The sequence below is a fragment of the Pongo pygmaeus genome, chromosome 15, assembly GCF_028885625.2.
Source record: "Pongo pygmaeus isolate AG05252 chromosome 15, NHGRI_mPonPyg2-v2.0_pri, whole genome shotgun sequence".
Taxonomy (NCBI): Eukaryota; Metazoa; Chordata; class Mammalia; order Primates; family Hominidae; genus Pongo; species Pongo pygmaeus.
This window is the reverse complement of record NC_072388.2, coordinates 34,249,485-34,267,307: the sequence shown is the minus strand read 5'-3', so window position 1 is coordinate 34,267,307 and position 17,823 is coordinate 34,249,485.

Genomic DNA, 17,823 nt, shown 5'->3' with positions numbered 1-17,823 from the left:
CATTTTGAGACTATTACCAACATTACCTTGCTTCCTCCTGGCAAGAAGCTAACTACATCCAGACAAAGAGAGAAAAGAATTCTCAACCTTTGGGTAAAATGTAAGTACTTGCAGGAAATCTCATTAAAAAATTACTACACATATCATGGGGCTTTTAATTGCTCCCCAAACCATTTTTCATCTTCTTAAGATTGGAGGTTACAAGGTACTTTTAAAAATGGATTTAACACTTGCTGGTCACTGAGAGATTAAAGGCATAAATATCCATGACTGGATGGCAAGACTGCTACCAAAGGCTTCACACCACAACTGATTAATGCCCTCTTTTCACTTCTCTGCATTCAAACACTTACAAACAAGATTGGAATTTTCAGGATTTATCAACATCCAGAACAGAAGATACCACATTCTGAGCATTCCATCATAAAGAGAGAGTTCATTATAGAGCTGATTGCTCAGTGGCCTTAAGGAAGTTATTTCACATTTCTCTTCCCTATCTGTAAAGTGAGAATAAAAGATGGATTTGTGGGATAAAGCTTGACAAGGGTGAATAAATGAAATAATGTCTTTAAATGGTTTTGAAGTCATATACTGTAAGTAGAAAAATAATATCTTCAACACATTGTGATCTTACATGAAAGCACAGGGAATGTAATCTACTGTCTTTTCATCTGAACACATTCAGTGACAATCACACTTATTAAATACTTGTATATACTTCTGTAATAAAAGTTGTGCTGTCATCCAGGAGTTTATTTTCTCAAATGAGAGATTCTATGTGAAAATACATTTTAAGAAATAAAGTACTACACTTGCAGTAATAATAGTAATAGATAGTAAGTGCTTACCTGTACCAAGCTGTGTGAAACAAGGGTTTTTTACAAGGGTTTATTTAAACCTCACATAACCTTGGGAGATAGATGCTATTATCCCTATTTTATAAATGATAAACCTGACAATGAGAGACACTGAGTCACTTAACTGTGCTACGCAGCAGGAAAGGGAGAAACCAGGGAAGAAGCCAAGGTCTGTCTGCCTTCCAAACTCATGCACATGATACACATTGTGTTATAAAAGAGATTGTTATGGCGATAATGCTGTCTTTTTCCCCAGATTAGACTGTGGTGGTTTTATCATGACTGACAATTTATGGCTTCAAAAATGCACATGTTGTCCTGAATTAGAAAGTTGAAATGCGGCACATTTTGCTCATAAAAGGATTTTTCTAAATTGCTTTTCTTATTCAGTGCTTACTTTTGTAAAAAAAAAGGAAGTATTACACCCTAGAAGAAACTGCTTCTATTCTTATTTTATTGTTCATATGAGTGCAGTAAGTGTTGTATACACCAGCCAATCACATCATGATTTGTTAACAGATTTCTAAATATTTAATATTAACATTTATGACACCAGAAAATACTGGTGAGAGTGACATTATTTTTGTATTCAAATAAATACATAATTGCCAATTCTACATATGAATTTTCTAATCTAGAAATTTTCCTGGTATGGAAATAACAGATATATAAATAAAACAGTATTTTCTTAAATAATTTTATTTTAGTTAAGAATTTATAAGAATCATATTTTCAGGCTGGGTGCAATGGCTCACACCTGTAATCTCAGCACTTCGGGAAGTGGAGGTGGGAGGATCACTTGAGCCCAGTTGTTCAAGACCAGCCTGGGCAACAAAGTTTGACCTTCATCTCTATTTAAAAAAAAAAAAAAAGAATAGCTGGCCATGGTGGCGCATGCCTGTGGTCCCAGCTGCCCAGGAGGCTGAGATGGGAGGATCACTTGAGCCCAGGAGGTTGAGGCTGCAGTGAGCTATGATCATGCCACTGCACTCCAGCCTGAGCGACAGAGCAAGACCCTAAGAATCCTATGTTTCAAACATTCATCTTAATAATGATGAGCTCTATTCCCACTTCACAAGGAGACAAAGAAAGTTCTTAATAGATCGTAAAACAAAATATTTTAATTTCTTCCAAAAGTTAAGTAAATTTAAAAAAATATATCTGGCCCAACCATTGAAGGGTACTTCTAACTTTAAAAACATTTTACAAGAAAAAAGATGAATTCTAAATACTCATTTCCACAATTTACATTTTAGAGTATGGTAATTAATTTTAGAACATGGTATATGAAAGAAAAAAGGATTCAAAAATTAACTATAGTAAAGTAAGTCTTGCTAAGATAATGAACTGGGCATTTTATTACAATGCTGGAGAAATATTTTCTGATATCAAAATATTTTCTTCATTCTACCATTGTAGTTACTCTGAAAAGTTTAGAAAAAGATTAGGAGCTATGTTTTGAAGAAACTTGGTGTGAACTTTGCTAACAATGACCCAAATAAGTTTTTAGATTACTTTTTTAAGAAATTGCAGTATTTCATGCAAAATGGTACCCACTTTACCACTAAGGTAATTTTTTACTCACCACAAAATGAAAATCTATATTCTGCTCTTCCTTGCATGTCTTTTTAAAAACCTCAAACCAGAGGAATGAGTCATATTTTGGACCGTTTTCTTTTTTAATCTTCTTTACTCCTCTATTCTGTTTCTAAAGGGATACTTAGTTTTGACTAGATTGCAATTTCATTTGAAAAGAATTGGACAGGTTTTCTAGAATGAGTTAAAGATTACACATCGAGAGTATTTTTGGCAGCTACCTTTAAAGATGCAAGGATCTTTACCTATGTTACAAACCTGCACATGTATGCTGGAACTTAAAATTAAGTTAAATTAAATTTTTTTTAAAAAGATGCAAGGATCTGTATAAAGTGGTACATCTAGATTTAATGCAGGTAATGATCGTTTTTTTGAGATAGAAACAATGTAATTGTGACATTGGCAGGAAAAATATGTAAGATGTGCTTTTCACTTTTCTCTTAGGGTAAGCATAATTTGTAGGATTTTATTATATTGAGAATGCTAAATACATTAGTGAATTCCTCATGCAATGACAACAACATCTGGTTTTGTTTTTAGCTCAAATGGTTATAGGTATACAATACTATTTCATGTTACTTACAATTCGAGTATGAAACTCAAGGCATGTGGCAAAAATTATAAATTACATCATTTTTATGAAAAAGAAAGGATCAGCCTCCTTGTTTTGTAAACAGACACTAAAACATGTAGATCAAGCAAGCCAGGGAAAGCCCGAAGTAAAATAAGAACAAATAATTATTTTTACATAATAGCCAATATATAAAAATAATAAATGACTAAATGTTTTCCATCTATCAAGCACTGTGCTATTTCACAAAAATGATTTTAATTAATTCCTTATAAAAACCACGAGGTAAGTATCCATTGTGCAAATGAGGAAAAAGAAGCTTGTGTCCAAGGTCACAGATACAGATTTCAAGTCTACTAAAATCTTTAATATCATAGTCTAGTAACTGTTCCTCATTGTTTAACAGCTATGAAACAAGAAAAGCATAACTTTCTCTTATACACTGTCTATAAATTATGGTAACAAAATATACATTGGGATTATAGTTCTACATGGAGGAACTTAGGAATAGAGATTTCTGGTATATGTTAAATATACATTTATTAGCAAATATTTAGTAAGTGACTTCTATGTTCTAGGCACTGAGCCAGGTGTCTATGATACAATGATGAAAGAGAACATCGATCCTGCCATCCAAATAATCAGTCTAAAAGAAGATGAATATTTAATAGATCATTGCAATAAAACAAGAGAAGTGCTATAAAATCGTAATAATAGGTAGCACTTATAGTGTGCCAGTCATTGTTAATAAGCACTTTATATATTTACTCAGGTAATCCTCACAGCAATCTATGAGATAGATACTAAAAAGATACATTTAAGGGTCTATTGGAACACAAAGAAGAAAACACTTCATTTTGCCTAGAAAGGTCAGATATTTGAGCTGAGTCCTGTAGGATAACTATGTCAACAAGAGGGGAGTGATGTATCAGCTTGTATAACACAAATTTTGCCACAGTAACCAAAAATCCCCAAATCTTTATGGCTTATGACAATAAATGTCCAAGTTTGCTTGCAAAACCTGTTAGGCTGGCGTGGGAACTCTGGTTCCCATGTCAGAGCCTTCAGCATCTGGTGCATCGCCGGTGGCTATAGCAAGGAAAGGGGAAGTGGTGGATCATGTACTGGCTCTTTGCATCTCTACCTGTAAGACACGTGTCACTTCTGCACCATTTTCATTTGCCAAAGCAAGTCACACAATCATACCTAGTTTTAATGGGGAAGGGCAGTGCCTTCCTACAATATACCCAGAAGGCAAAGAGCAGGAAACTGAGGAATCACCCTAACAATTCCTGAGGATAAGTAACCCCAGGAAAAAGGACACGTGCAAAGGCATGGAAGTGAAAATGTGCTTGGTGCAGGTGGTTCGTGGTGGTTTCAATGATGAAAGCACAGGATGCATGGGGGGAGAAAAGCGTGGGGAGGAGAGGAAAAGGCAGGTGAGTGTCGAATCATGAAGACTCAACACACTTGGAAAGTTTAGACTTCATCTTTTTGACCACAGGAACTTATTGCAGCATTTTAAGCAGAGGAGAAATATAATCAAACTTTTCATTCAGAAAGTTCAGGCTAACTGGACTGGGGAAAAATCTTCCAAGTTCCCTTAGGTCGTTGGCAGAATTCACTTCCTTGCAGCTGTAGGACTGAGGATTTCAGTTCCTTGCTAGAGGCCACTCTCAGCTCCTAAAAAGTCACTCACAGTTCTTTGCCAGATGGACTTCTTCAATAAGGCCACCTACTTCATGACAGTTTGTTTATTCAAAACCAACAAGAAAGAGAGAATGTCACCTCAGGGAAAGCCCAGTCTGTCTTTGAAGGGCTGTCACCTGATCAAGTAAGGCCCACCCAGGATAATCTTTCAATTAACTCAAAAACTGATTTGGAACCTTAATTATATCTGAAAAATCTCCTCATCTTTGTCATATTCTGTAGGTGGGAAGCAAGTCCCAGGCTTGGCACACATTTAAGGGGAGGGAGTTATACAGGGCAGACCACCAGGGGTAGAATAATTGGAGTCATCCTACAGCCGTTTAGTCTGTCCACAGCAGGAACCAGTTGAAAGGATACTTCAATAGTTACAGTGAAAAGTTATAAGATCCTGGACTAAGATAGATTCACAAATGTTTAGGAGATATACTTATAACTTAAATATAAATTGACTTTAATAAAACTTTAGAGAATTATCAGTTTTGTTCTTTATCTGTAGAACTAAATTCATAATACTCGAAGTACATAGTTTTAAATGTTTTGACCTTTAAAAAGAAAAGTGCCACAAATATTTCAAATATCTGGCTCATTCTAGGAGCTGAAATAAGACAAAATATATGAATATCAGCTTGCCAAGCATTGAGTCCTATGCCACAACTCACACACACAAACTAATTACTTCGTAATGACGCCAATAGGGTATACATATGCAGCATTGTATGACCTGAAAAATAAGGCATAGAATAGAATTTGTTGATAAAATTTATGTTGCATTTGTATAGCTTACTATCAAAACAATTGTTTTTATATCTATGTATACACACAGAGACTAGCTTGTTAAACATATTTGTCTTGTTTTTAAAGGATAAAATAATTAACAAGTATTGTGCAAGACCTTCATTCATATAATCTGAACTCCAATTCTGGAGAAATGAAAACCAAACAAATGTAGAGATATCAGTTGAGCCAAGGGCACTGCAGTCAGGGCTGAAAAGCAGAGATACTTAATAGCTCTCTTGCAGAGTGACAAATCACCTGCCTCAATTGGCTCTAACTAGAAATATCAGTCACACGTGCTCATTATGAGCCATAAATGTCCATAATCGATTAAAGGTGGAAAAAAAAGAAAGTGATGTATCCATTACCCTGCTTCACCTTTAGAGACTTCCTTAATGCCTGCATTCTTAAAATGTAATACAAGACAAGCGCACATGTAGTCCCAGCTACTCCAAAGGCTGAGGGGGAGGATCATTTGAGCACAGGAGTTTGAATCCCGCCTGGGCAACATAGCAAGACTCTGTCTCTAAAAAAAAAAATACATAAAAAGTGACCGATACAATTATTTTAGATTCTATGTCAGCCACTATATAAGTTCAGCTGAAATTAGAGGCAATTAGCAATTGAGAGACCAGATAAAAATTGATATAAAACACACTGTAAAAGAGGCTGATTTCACTCTTCAGGATTGAAATGCTCTGGTAGAAAAGTTGTGGAGCAATCTTTGAGGACTCAGTCTCTTGGCTAATCTTTTTTAACTCAAGGGTAAAAACCAGAGGGGAAAAAAAAACCCTTCCAAACTTTCAATATCCTTCAAAGACAAATTTCATGAAGAATCTCTGCTATCCAGAATTTCCAAGGCTCCCAAACATTTATTCTTCCAGAGACATGTTTTGCATCCTGAGCTTTGAAAAAAATGCCATATTATTTGCATCAAAGGGAAAAACATATTTAATGATAGCACAGGAAACAAACCTGTGCTATCATTCTAACTATCTGTAGTTTCTATCTGTACAAGAAACTATCTGTAGTTTCTTTCTAAAAGCTTACTTTTTGTATGTATGAAAACTTCATGATACTGCCAAGAACCCAACCAGCCTAGATACCACCTCAAGGTGCTGCTTTTTAGAATTGTGTGACATGCACACTGCCTGCTAAGGATCTGCAAGGAGAGAAGTCAGAGGATAATGAGACAATTTCAGATTTTTCACATTCTGTCAAAGTGAACATTGAGCCAGGTGCAGTGGCTCAGGCCTGTAACACCAGCACTTTGGGAGTCCAAGGCAGGTGGATCACTTGAGGTCAGGAGTTCAAGACAAGCCTGGAAAATATGGTGAAACCCTGTCTCTACTAAAAATACAAAAAATTAGCCAGGCGTGGTGGTACATGCTTGTAATTTCAACTACTTGGGAGGCTAAGGTTGGAGGATTGCTTGAATCCAGGAGGTGGAGGTTGCAATGAGCCTAGGTGGCACCACTGCACTCCAGCCTGGGCAACAGAGTGAGACTCTGTCTCAAAAAAAAAAAAAAAAAGTGAACATTGGAAAATGTTTATCACTATTATTTATGCAACATTGAAAGAAAAAGGAGATTTTGCAATTTGTTGTTGGTCTCAAACACTTCATTAGTACTCCTTGGGTAATAACCAAAAGATAATTGCACAGTAACACTGCAGCATATCACTGAAAAGAAAGCACTGGGGGAAAAATGGTTTTATGACCTTGACCTTTTGTGCCTCCCCAGCTAATATTTTAACTATAAAAATTAGCTTAAAAACATATTCTGGGGATACTTCATTCCTATCACAACCCATTCCTATTTGAACAAGGAAGAATGAATATACGTCTTTAGAAAAATAAAATCTTTATTAAGATATAATTAATATACAATAAACTGATTATATATAGGTATAAAATTGGTGAATTTTGATATATGCGTATAGCCATGCAATCACCACCATAATCTTTCCTCATTCCCTTTTGTATGCCCTTCTCCTGTCTTTCCTCAGTCCTACTTCCCCCAATCCCAGGCAACCACTGATCTACATCGTATCACTTTAGTTTGCATTTTCTAGAATTTTACCTAAGTGGTACAACTTGTGGCTTTGCTTTTTTCACTTAGCAAAATTATTTTGGGATCCATCTGTCTCGTTGCATGTATCATTTCTTTTTATTTCTAAGTAGTATTCCGCTGCATGGATATAACAGAATTTCTTTGTCTATTCGCCTGTTGATGGATGTCTGGGTTGTTTCCAGGTTTTGGGCTATCACAAATAAAGTTGCTGAGAACATTCATATACGAGTCTATGTATACATATAAGCATTTGTTTCTCTTGTGTAAATACCTAGAAACAAAATGTCTCAGCCATATGGTACAAGTACATTTCACATTTTCAGTAACTGCCAAACTATTTTCCAAGTGGTTGTACCAGTTTACATTCTCATTTTACATATGAGAGTTCTAGTTCTTCCAAATCCTCATCAGCTCTTGATACGGGTCAGTCTTTGTAATTTTAACCATTCTAAAAGGTGTAGGGTGATATCTCATTATGGTTTTCATTTACATTTCCTTAATTACTAATGATATTGAGCATCTTTTCATGTGTTTATGTGCTATCTGTATATACATTTTTGGTGATGTCTCAGGTCAGATATTTTGCCTGTTTTTAAATTGGACTGTTTATCCTTTATCAGATGTATGCTTTACAGATATTATTCCCCAGCCTGTACCTTGTCTTTTCATACTCTCATGGTGTTTTTTCAAGAGCAGAAGTTTTAAATTTTGATGAAGTCTAATTTATCAGGTTTTTGTTTTGTAAATTGTGCTTTTGTTTTTGTACCTAAGAAATCTTTGCCTAAGCCATGGTCACAAAAATTTTCTCATATATTTTCCTAGCAGTTTTATTAATTATGGGTTTTACATTAGATCTCTAATCCGTCTTTATTTAATTTGTATCTACAATACAAGGTATTGATCAAATTTCATTTTTTGGCATATAGATATCTAATTTTTCCAGAAGCATTTGTTAAAAAGTTTTCTCCACTGATTTTTCTCAAAAATCAGTTATCTATGACAGTATGTGTATGTTTCTGAACTCTATTCTGTTCCTTTGATCTATTTATCTATCTTTATCCAAAGCCATATTGTCTTGATTACTACAGCTTTATAATAAGCCTTGAACAAGGTTCATATTAGTCTATGACTTTGGTTTTTCTCCAAAATTGTTTCAGCTATTCGATATCCTTTGATTTCCATATGAACCTAAAGATTAACTTGTTAATTTTTATAAAAAGATATGCTGTGATTTTTATAGCAACTGCATTGACTCAAAAATCAATTTGGGGAGATTTGATATTGCAGTGTGACAGGTCCCCCACCAGGTTACTTAAGGGTGTATGTCCACTGCTTGAACCCTGAAGGCTGGGCGGTGAGCCAAGGCCATGGTGCCCAGCCAAGGAGCAGGTGTCCCTTAGAACCCAAACATCCTAGGGAGTATCTGAGAACCTACTAAGAAAAACAGTCTCATCACTCAAACACAGTATGCAAAAAGCCAGAAAATTAGCTTAAAGGCATTTTAGAGACAGGAGGTGGCACGGATCTCTAGAGCTGTCCTGCCACTGTCCAGGAGTGCCCTGTATATAAGTCCTAATAAACTCATCTACTCATCAAGCTGGACTTAGGTCTGAGTCATTCTTTGGTCTCTTGACTCCTTCCCTGTTTGGGGGAGATGTTACAGTTCCAAATTTTTCTCATAACTATTGACATCACCAACAGGATCTAGGAGACCAAATGATGAGTCAGGAAAGGGTGTCTGCAGGGAGAATCCCGAGGGTAGTTAGCAACATGCATGTCGGGTGGGGTTGCCCAACTGCTCAACCCCGTGGGCTACCACATGAGTACGGGGACACTCAGCAAATACTGGTGGGACTGAGCATGTACACCAAGAAGCTAAGACATTAAAGTACTATAGGGATAGCAAACACACTATTGTTGCAATAAGGCTGCGTACTAAGAAATTGTTAAGAGTAGAAATGGGAGAAAGGGTAGAAACTCCTGAGGAAGTTTAAAGCCATGCCAGGTTTTCTAGAACTCTAGCTGGTTGTGTATTATGGCCCTTTCTTCTGCACATTTTAAAACTGGCAGGCAAATTACAAAAAAAAAAAAAATCACAGCTCAAATGGTTAACCTGCAACTACAGAGTTAAGTCGAGTCTTCTAACGCTATTTTCTTTTCTGCCTGCTTTGAATTTCCTGTTATTAAGCTACTGGTATTGAGATAAAACTCACTGTTTATGGTCTTGCCAATTCAAGGCCATTTGGAGATTTTGTTTTTCTATACAGTTCAGTCAGTTCTAGCTAAGATGTAAAACATAAGTAAGTTGCCTTTAAAATTATTGGTAAAATAAAAATAGAAATGTCTTCAGAATTGTCAGCATGCATTTTTGTCTGCATTTACTGATTAGATGAGTTTTATATTTTCTTCTGCAACTATATTCTTCAGCAATAATTTTGCTTCTGCTAAAATATTTTAAGATATCAGGGCTTGACGTGAAAGTGATAAGATGATAAACCCAGCCAAATATAGAATGATCTTTGTGTATTTTTATTATTATTATTATTATTTATTTATTTATTCATTTACTTATTGAGAAGGAGTTTCGCTCTTGTCACCCAGGCTGGAGTACAGTGGTGCAATCTCGGCTCACTGCAACCTCAGCCTCCTGGGTTCAAGCCATTCTCCTGCCTCAGCCTCCTGAGTAGCTAGCTGGTATTACAGGCGTGTGCCACCACACCCAGCTAATTTTTGTATTTTTATTAGAGATGAGGTTTCACCAGGTTGGCCAGGCTGGTCTCGAACTCCTGACCTCAAGCAATCCACCTGCCTCAGCCTCCTAAAGTGCTGGAATTACAGGCGTGAGCCACTGTGCCCAGCCTATTTGTGTAATTTTTTTGACAAATAAGGCTATTTAATATTGTGGGTTCAATGAAAACAGCTAAATTTTCTGAGTTATCAGCAAAACTTCCCATGTGTTTAAGTTTCTTGCTTAGGTGAACACCTGATATTCAGAGGCTATGAAAATGGTTAAGAAGGAAGTAATTTAGAATGATAATTAGCTTTGTCCAATGTCTTGGTTCTCACGAATAATTTAGATAAACTACTAAAAATGAATAAACTATGTAAATATAAATGAGATAAATGCTTGTAGGAAACTTTTTGTGTAGTTTTAAATCTTAAAATTATTTTAGATACTCATTAAATATCTGAGTCATTTTCAACTTAAAAAGGGCTAGGATGTGGGGCGTTGGTTACACTTCTGAGTCCATTAATGGGAAATAAAATCTGTGATATGAAGGAAGCATTGGCAGACCTCAGTGAGCTGGATAAGAACAAGAACAAAGTCCAGGAAGAAATCAAGGAGCAAAAAGGATGGGCCAAAATGGGTGCCTGCACACCTGCCCCAGCCCAGGCAGGCAGTGAACATGAAGCAATACCACCTGCCAGGAGGACACTCTGAAATCACCCAAACAACTCAGCAATTAAATAAGGTACAGATAGGCCAGCCCAGAGTCCCTATAATAGCCCTATGTGGCTTGTGAAGAAGCCAGATGGCACCTGGAAAATGATGGCAGATTACAAAGTGGTGCCCCCTATCCATGCAGCTGTAGCCAATATTGCTCACCTGCTAGACTAAGTGATCCTTAAGCTGAGGAACATTCATGCTGTGATTGACTTGGCTAATGCCTTTTCCAGTGTTCCTTTAGCAGAAGATTCAAAAGACCAGTTTGCCTTCATTTAGAACGGCCAACAATGGACTTGCCAGGTGCTACCATAGGATAACTGCCTAGCCCCACCATCTGCCACAGTATGGTTGCACAGGGCCTGTCTAGACTATCTTTGCCAGTCCCAAGCTCCCTGTTTCACTATACTAATGATAACATGCTAACCTCAGAGTCTCTTGCAGATCTGGAGACTGCTTATATTAGTCTGTTTCCACACTGCTATAAAGAACTACCTGAGACTGGGTAATTTATGAAGAAAAGAGGTTTGACTCACAGTTCCACAGGCTTGAGAGGAATCATGACTGGGAGGCCTCAGGAAACTTACAATCATGGCAGAAGGCAAAGGGGAAGCAAGTACCTTCTTCATAGGGTGGCAGGAGAGAGAGAGAATGAGGGGGAAGTGCCACATACTTTTAAACCATCAGATCTCGTGAGAACTCACTCACTATCACGAGAACAGGATGGGGAAATCCACCCCCAGGATCCACTCACCTCCCACCAGGTCCTTCCCTCAACATTGGGAATTACAATTCAACATGAGAATTGGGGGAACACAGAGCCAAACCATATCACTGCTCTACAAACTGTCGTGGATGTCCTAAAGGACAGAAGATGGGAAGGCAACCCCAAGAAGAAATAAGGTCCTGGCACAGCCATCAAATTCCTGAGAGTTACCTGGTTGGGTAAGACACAAAACATACCTAGAACTGTCATTGATAAGATAGCACAGCAGCCTGTTCCCCAGACAGCAAAGCAACTTCAGGTTTTCCCAGGTTTACTGGGTTACTGGAGGATATTCATTCCTCATTTGGCACAAACCTTCCACCTATTGTACACCCTAATAAAAAATGGTTAAAAAAAAAAAAAAAGGCCAGGTACAGTGGCTCACACCTGTAATCCCAGCACTTTGGGAGGCCAAGGCGGGTGGATCACCTGAGGTCAGGAGTTCAAGACCAGCCTGGCCAACATGATGAAACCCCATCTCTACTAAAAATACAAAAAACTAGCTGGGCATGCTGGTGGGCGCCTATAATCCCAGCTGCTATGGAGGCTGAGTCAGGAGAATTGCTTGAACCCGGGAGGCAGAGGTCGCACCACTGCACTCCAGCCTGGGCAACAAGAGCGAAACTCCGTCTCAAAAAAAAAAAAAAAAATGGGATTGGACACATAGAGCAAGAGACATTTGACAAAACAAAAATATCAGTGAAACAAGCCCAAGCCCTAGAGCTCCACTGCCACAGCACCTTTCTATGTTAGAAGTTGCTAGAGATGCCTTGGGGATGAATTGGGTTTGTGGCAAAAGCAGCCAACAAGAATAGTACCTGTAGGGTTTTCATCCTGATTATGGAAAGAGGCAGAATCCCACTACAGAGTCCTAGAGCAACAGCTATTGGCCATATGTAGGGCATTGCGACAAGCAGAGGCCATCATCACAAAACAGACCGTCACAATAAAAACTATCTGCCCCATAAATGGGTGAATGAAAGGCCTCCTAGCCAAGCCCACCTCTGGGATGGCACAATCACACATCCTCCAGAAAAGGCATGCCTGTCCACCACAGAGGGGTGTCCTGTCCACTAGTCCTTAAAGTCAAGCACTGCAGGAGGTGCTCAGACCCACCCACTGTGAACAAGTGGAAGGAGCTGGCATGACCGTAGAGCCACCTCCCAGGCCAAACCACCATATATGAGGGGACCCTACCAACACCTGCTGGGGCCTGGTACACTGAGGGGCTTAGTAAATGTATCTGGGCATTAGAATAAAACATAAAATGGTGGCTCCATTTACCTATAACCCAACAGGGGCAGGCCTCATAGAAAAAAAGAATGGCCTGTAAAAAACCCAATTATGTGCACTATCCCAGGACAGATGGTTAAGGTCCTGGAGTAAGAATCTCCCTGAAGACATGCAATTTTTTTTTTTTTTTTTTTTGAGATGGAGTCTCACTCTGTCACCCAGACTGAAGTGCAGTGGCGCAGTCTCAGCTCACTGCAACCTCTGCCCCCACCCCAAGTTCAAGCAATACTCCTGCCTCAGCCTCCCGAGTAGCTGGGATCCACAGGCGTGGGCCACCACACCCAGCTAATTTTTTTGTATTTTTAGTAGAGACAGGGTTTCACCATGTTGGCCAGGCTGGTCTGGAACTCCTGACCTCAAGTAATCCACCCATCTTGGCCTCCCAAAGTGCTGATATTATAGGCGTGAGCCACCATGCCCGGCCACCATACAAACTTTAAATGAATCAACCACTACCATACATGGCATCACTCCTTATGAATGGTTGGCAGGACCTGTAAAACAGGCCCCACAAACTCTCAGGTTTACCTCTGACACACTGAGACATGCTCCTGAAGCAGACAGCCGGGCTGTGCTCCTGAGAACACGCGTGGATCTGCCAAGCAGTGATGGCTACATGGAAGTGAAGTTGAGCTGGAAAGCGCCCCCATATTGGGTCAGTTTTACAGCACCAGAGAGTGCCATGAAGACTGCGGGAGGGGAGGTGGTCCCAGCTGTGCTCCTTGATGGAGGTCCAAGAGCCTTAGACATCAACACACAGCAGCACTGATACCTGCTGGAGCAATCACAGTATGGGTAGCATGGGCAAAGCCAGAAACTTATCAATTGGCTATTATGCCTGCTCCTGGGAAAGGAAGCCATATGTGGTACTGTCAGCCAGGCCTGAAGCCTGTTGTTGCCTCCCTAATAGGGCCAATGGCAGAAGATACAATGGTAATAACATTATAAATAATGAATGCACTCATGAATGTCCTTACTAAACATGTGTTTATGCCCATAGGCTGTTGTTCCTGCTACCCATGGCAGCTGGTAATGTCTTTCTTTTTTTTTTTATTTTTATTTTTTATTATACTTTAAGTTCTAGGGTACATGTGCACAACGTGCAGGTTTGTTACATATTATACATGTGCCATGTTGGTGTGCTGCACCCATTAACTCGTCATTTACATTAGGTATTTCTCCTAAAGCTATCCCTCCCCCATCCCCCCACCCCACGACAGGCCCCCATGTGTGATGTTCCCCGCCCTGTGTCCAAGTGTTCTCATTGTTCAATTCCCACAAATGAGTGAGAACATGCGGTGTTTGGTTTTCTGTCCTTGGGATAGTTTGCTCAGAATGATAGTTTCCAGCTTCATCCATGTCGCTACAAAGGACATGAACTCATCTTTTTCATGGCTGCATAGTATTCCATGGTGTATATGTGCCACATTTTCTTAATCTGGTCTATCACTGACAGACATTTGGGCTGGTTCCAAGTCTTTGCTATTGTGAATAGTGCCTCGATAAACATATGTGTGCATGTGTCTTTATAGTAGCATAATTTATAATCCTTTGGGTATATACCCAGTAATGGGATGGCTGGGTCAAATGGTATTTCTAGTTCTAGATCCTTGAGGAATCTCCACACTGTCTTCCACAATGGTTGAACTAGTTTACACGCAGCTGGTAATGTCTTTCTAAACTGAGCTGTGACTACTGCAGCAGTCAGCAACCAGTCTGATTACTGGGATAAGTATACCTCCCTGTATCCAATAAGAATGATATGCCTTGGAATAGTCTGCCTTTCTCCCCACATAACTGGAGTGACTGGTTCAACAGCAGCGATAATGCAACCCAGGTTCACTGGGGATTGCATCCACCTGGAGGCCTGATTACCAACTCAAGGGAGACCCAACAACATGTGCCCTTATAGGCACTATCTGTTGCACCTATAACCCTGATGAAGAGAATAATGTCACTGATATAGTTTGACTGTGTCCCCACCCAATATCTCACCTTGAATTGTAAATCCCATAATCCCCACATGTCAAGGGAAAGACCAAGTGGAGGTAATTGAATAATGCTGTTCTTGTGATAGTGAGTGAATTCTCATGAGATCTGACGGTTTTATAAGTGTTTGGTAGTTCCTCCTGTGTTCATTCTCCCTCCTGCTGCCTTGTGAGGATGTCTTGCTTCCTCTTCACCTTCTGCCATGATTGTAAGTTTCCTGAGGCCTTCCCAGCCATGCGAACCTGTGAGCCAATTAAGCCTCTTTCCTTTCTAAATGATCCAGTCTTGGGCAGTACTTTATAGCAGTGTGATAACGGATTAATACAGTCACAGATGCTTTAAATCATTTTCCAACTCAGATCCATGATATAACCCAATCAGGTTTCTTTGAGTCATTCTCAAATTGGTTACACACCTTACCTACTTACTGGAGTTAGGTTTTGCTAATAGGCATCATAATTGTAGTTACTTTCTGCTTTATATGCTGTTTTGTATACTGTAGATGTGGCCTGTATGCACAGCCATGGTTATACATAACAGGCCCATAAACTTCTACCCCAATACCCCATTCAGGGACTCTTGTGCAAGATTGGTGGAAAGAGTGTAAGAGCTGGGGAACAAGGTGGATGGTAGTGTGACAGGTCCCCCACCAGGTTACTTAAGGGTGTATGTCCACTGCCTGAACCCTGAAGGCTGGGTGGTGAGTCAAGTCCATGGTGCCCAGCCAAGGAGAAGGTGTCTCTAAGAACCCAAATATCCCAGAGAGTATCCAAGAACCTACTAAGAAAAACAGTCTCATCACTCAAACACAATAGCCAAAAAGCCAGAAAATTAGCTTAAAGGCAGTTTAGAGACAGGAGGTGGCACAGATCTCTAGAGCTATCCTGCCGCTGTCCAGGAGTGCCCTGTATATAAGTCCTAATAAACTCATCTACTCATCAAGCTGGACTTGTCCAAGTCATTCTTTGGTCTCTTGGCTTCTTCCCTTTTTTGGGGATATGTTACAGTCCCAAGTTTTTCTCATAACAGATATCTTAACAATATAGAGTCTTCCTATCCTACACCTCTCCATTAATTCAGGTGTCTAATTTCTCTTAACAATGTTTTGCAATTTCCAGTATATAAGTTTTGCACATCTTTTGTCAAATTTATCCCTACGTATTTCATATTTTAATGCTATATAGATAGAATTATTTATTTCAATTTCTAATTGTTCATTTCTAGCATTCAGAAATATAATTTATTATAATATGATTATATATATATATAATATATATATATATGACCCTCGGTGCAGGGATTAAGGGTTGAAAATTTATGTATAACTTTTCTTAATTTTTTTTTTAAAGACAGGGTCTTGCTCTGTCACTCAGGCTGGAATGCAGTGGTGTGATCATAGCTCACTGCAACTTCCACCTCCTGGCTCAAGCAGTCCTCCCACCTCAGCCTCCCAAGTAGCTGGGACTACAGGCATGTGCCACCATGCCCAGGTAATTTTTTTTTTTTTTTTGTAGAGATTGGGATCTTGCTATTTACCCTGGCTGGTCTCAAACTCTTGGCTTCAAGGGATCATCCTAACTTAGCCACCTAAAGTGCTGATATTATAGGCATAAGCCAACACGCCAGGCCTGTGTATAACTTTTAACTCCCTCAAAACTTAAGTACTAATAACCTACTGTTGACTGGAAGCCTTACCTATAACATAAGCAGTCAATTAATACATATTTTGTATGTTATATGTATTATATACTATATTATAATAAAGTAAGCTAGAAAAAAGAAAATGTTATTAAGAAAATCATAAGAAAAGAAAGTGTATTTACTATTTATTAAGTGGAAGCATATTGTCATAAAAGTCTTCAGCCTCATTGCCTTCACACTGAGTGGACTGAGAAGGAAATGGAAGAGAGGTTGGTCTTCCTGTCTCAGGAGTGCCAGAGGAGGAAGAAAATCCACATAGAAGTGGACCTGTGCAGTTCAAACCCATGTTGTTCAAGAGTTAACTTTGTAATATATAAAATATATAATTATAAGACAGTTGACTATCTTACATTCTGCAAAATTGGTAAATTCATATTTCATATCATTTTTGTAAAATCCTTCCGATTTTCCACATCTTGCCTGATTGTACTGGCTAGTGCCTCCAATACAATGTTGGATAGAAACAGTGAAAAGAAACATCTTTGCCTTTTTCCTGACCTTAGGGAAAGTGCATTGTATCCTTGCCCATCAGGCATGATGCTAACTCTAGATTTTTCACAGATGCACTTTATCAGGTTAAGGAAGTTCTTTCCTATTTCTAGCTTGCTGAGAGTTTTGTTGGTTTTGTTTTGGTTTGGTTTGGTTTTTGGTTTTGAGACAGTTTCACTCTTATTGCCCAGGCTGGAGTGCAATGGTCTTGGCTCACTGCAACCTCTGCCTCCCGGGTTCAAGCAATTCTCCTAACTCTTGCTGAGAGTTTTTACCAGGAATGGATGTTGGGTTTTGTCCAATGCTGTTTATGCATCTAATGAGATGAATATATAATTTTTCTTTTTTAGTTTTTTAATATGCTGATTTTTATTAATTGATTTTCAAATGTTAAACCAATCTCATATCTCTGAGATAAGCTCTGTTGTTTCACAATGCATCCTTTTTATATATTGTTGATTTGATTTGATTTGTTCATAATAATCCTCTATTATCCTTTCAATATCTGTAGGACCTATTGTGATTTTCTGTCATGCCTGATTTTGGTAATTTATGTCTTA